Source organism: Fragaria vesca, linkage group LG2 (assembly GCF_000184155.1).
Source record: "Fragaria vesca subsp. vesca linkage group LG2, FraVesHawaii_1.0, whole genome shotgun sequence".
NCBI lineage: Eukaryota > Viridiplantae > Streptophyta > Magnoliopsida > Rosales > Rosaceae > Fragaria > Fragaria vesca.
Genome location: NC_020492.1, coordinates 25,964,636 through 25,968,309, shown reverse-complemented (window position 1 = coordinate 25,968,309; position 3,674 = coordinate 25,964,636).

Genomic DNA, 3,674 nt, shown 5'->3' with positions numbered 1-3,674 from the left:
ATCAGTTTAAGTAGTGGGACTGGAACCTCAAATGAATCTCAAGAACACAACAATCAATATGGCTATAATGTTTATGGCTATAATCAATGCGCGGAAGTCAGTGATCAGTCATCCAGTTGGATTTATCTTTACTATCCACTTATAGGGGAAACAGTCGGCAGCTCCAAAGACATATATGATTATCATATTCAACACTACAATTTGTACTATATGAGTCATATGTCTTGGTCTGATTATTGTACTTTTGTGAATTAGCGTGTGTCTTATGACTCTTATCAACAACCTAGATTCTTATTCTGGATGTAGATGAAGTTGATATTTGTAATATTTATATATAAATCAAATAAATTAAATATTTCAGAAAAAAAAATTCTTCCCAAAATACCGATATTTTTTCCCAGGTTTCCCCGATATATCCGAAATCTCCCTTTTTCAAAGGACCGATATATCTACCGATACCGATATTTTAATCCTTGGTAATAACAATGTATATAATGCCTGATATGACAAATCGAGCTGTTACATCTTTTTTTCTTTTGAACATAGGTAGGCTTATAACCCATTGTATTAATAGTCGCAGCCTGAATGACACCTATATAGACCTCAAAGGATTGAGATGATTCACATACCATTACATTGTACATTTTCGCTCATTGACGATGAGTCTAGCAAACTATAATATCACCCTACATAGAGATAATTTTGCATGAAAACTTCCGTCACCAAGATGCTCAATTGCGGTACTTCAGAAGTTTTCAATATCTAGATGTAAAAAAAACATCATAATCTGCAGGCATCAAAATCTACCTAGATTTTTAGAAACCTACATAGGAAAATTATCAGAAATAAACTATTAAAAACTAATTTAAAACCCTAGTGGCTCAAAAAAATGGGCTTAAAAAATTAGAAAAGTAACATAGACAGCGCCTAAGAACAAGTTACAGGCCCAAGAACTTCACCAAGCCCACCATAAAGCCAAATCTATAAAAAGGCATGTCGCCTCCTTCCCATCGGCACTTTCTCCCTCCGATCCGCAACATGCTGCCACCACAGTCGACCCATCATTCAGAGATCATCATCATTCGATCTCCGATCTCCAAGCTGGCTGGAGAAGCCAAAGCTCCGAGATCGTCTGCACTCTAACGAATCCAAATTAGATTTGAAAGATCCGATCTTGGTATTGCTTTCATCGACTCACCATCATCAGGTAGACGCCGATTTGGCAACGCCGACCTTGTCCATCTGCGCTCTGGGCTCGAATGCACCAACCACGATTCAACCCTCCGCCATCTCTCGCCATCAAAACCCGCTACCGATTGAGACAAAAGTCTCTAGTCCCCACAGCTCTTACTTCGTCAGGGATCATCTTCTACAGACACGAGGTCCTTTTCGGGCATGTCTCTCGTTGAGGAGCTCTCTCTAGGGTTGCAAACTTGTTTATGGGAGATGATAAGAAACTCGTATTTTTATTGAGCTGTTACATTTGTTGATCACTTACTTTCTTGTTTACTCTCATCAGTTATTTTGACGAAGACACACTTAAGGCACACTTTCTTTTTACTACGGTCTATTTTTTCCTTACCAATTACTTTAAAGACACGTTTACTTACATGGAATGGAATTGAGAAGTGAGGGAATGATTCCGGCAAAGGAGAATTTCTGCGTTTACTTACACATAATGAAATTAAAATTGGTGTGAGTTCCACCGCCTAATAAGGAATTGATTCCTTAACAACCCGGAATTGTAATATCAAGGGGGAGGTGAGTTTATGAATGACCCCATTAGGAATCAACTTTTATGGCGAAAATTACTTTTTTTAATTTTAATATACTAATAATATTGAGGAATTTGTTTAAGATGTTAGTAATTTCAATTTTTTTTCTTAAAGTTTCTTTTTTATATGTTAATAATATGCTACTTGTTGAAGTTGTTTCATTTTTTTTATTTATAAAATTGTTTGCTTGATTTAAATATAGTATTACTTAAAAGTATAAAAGTATGGCACCTTAATTTTGTTGTTCAACCTTTTGCATCTTGCGGTTTGAGATACACTCAAAATGCTAGTACTAGGTCCAAATGATGTTGATAAATCATGGTAGAAGAGAGTTTATGTAAGGACGATATTGCAATATACATAAGCACACACGTAGCCTCTATATTATATTATTAATATGTAACCACATGATTACAATCAATACAATGAATCGAAATATATAGTCTATCTTGTTCTCTAAAAAAAAAAAGTCAATCTTGGTTTGTTGATTATACATAACTTATTAACTGAGACAATCAAAACGACAAATAAAACTAGATCAACATAAATATGTAGCTGCCTTTTAAGGGGTATTTTAGTAATCGAACTCGTAATTAGTTATATTCCTATTCTAATTCTATAGGGTAGATAAACAGCTCAATGAAATTGAAATCTATACGTACGATTTCATTTTTGATAAATTTTATTTTAAATAAGTAAACGTGTCATAACTCTTCTCAACTTTTTTTTTTAATGGTAGTATAAAATGGCGCGTCTTCAAGTCCCATAGTCCAACCTAGGGCTGGGCATCTTCAGTTCTGATCGGTTTTAGGACGAAACCAAAACCAATCGGAATAATTCGGTTTAAGGTTTCTTCCGACCGAAACCAGATTTTAAAACTTTTGACCCGAATATTCGGCCCATCTGAATATTCAAATCGGTTTCGGTTTTGATCCATATTTGAATTTTTTTGGCCCATTTAGTATCTCACTGTAAAGTTGAAATTCAAGTTTTTGACTTGAGTAACATGCTTAAAGTATAACAAACAATCAAATACACTCCCAATCTTTTTTACACTAACAATTTTTTCCAAGAAATGAGTTGAATGATAAATTGTCTTTTATACGAAAAGATTAAGTGTGGAAGAGTATACTGTAAGTAGAGATAGAATCAACTAATAATAATAGCGTTTCAGGTGTATAAATTATATTTATATATATATATAAATATTATATATAGGGCCAATGATAAAAAGGTACAGTTAGATGTAATAAATGATAACACAGTTAATAAATATTCATTGATGATAAAACAGTACCTCTATTTAAATCTCTTAAAGCGTTGCCCATGAAAATAAAAAAAATTACGATCTATGCCACTGTTCTCTTAAAGCGTTGCCCCTAAGAATGAAAATAACTACGAATTATGCCACTGACGCCGTTACCTCATCCACGCCGTTACCCCCGTATCTGACGTCCCCCACCTCTGATTTTCGTTTCAAAAATCATTTCACTTTCCCTCAAAACTATCGAAACCGCTCCTCTCTCAATCTCGCTGAAAACCCTAATTCTCTGTGTCTCCGGCGAATCCGTCGTACTCCCCAGTAACTGTCGACACGAGGCTCATCTTCGGCTCGAGGGCGGCGTCGAGAACAATTCCTCCACAACACCAGAATTCGAAAAAAATCAGGTAACATCTTCGTAGTCCTTAATCTCTACCTCCTGCTTTTGATTCCTTCTGATTACACAGTATTTTAAGCTCGACTATTTTGCATTTTGGTTCAGTAAATCCTATTAACATAATTTGAAGGTTTTGAAGATCTAGGATTCAGGAATGGGATTAGGGATTTAGGGGTTTGGGAGTTCGAACTTTGATATCGGTGTGGTTTTGAAGTATCTAGGGTTCACTGACATTCTGTTC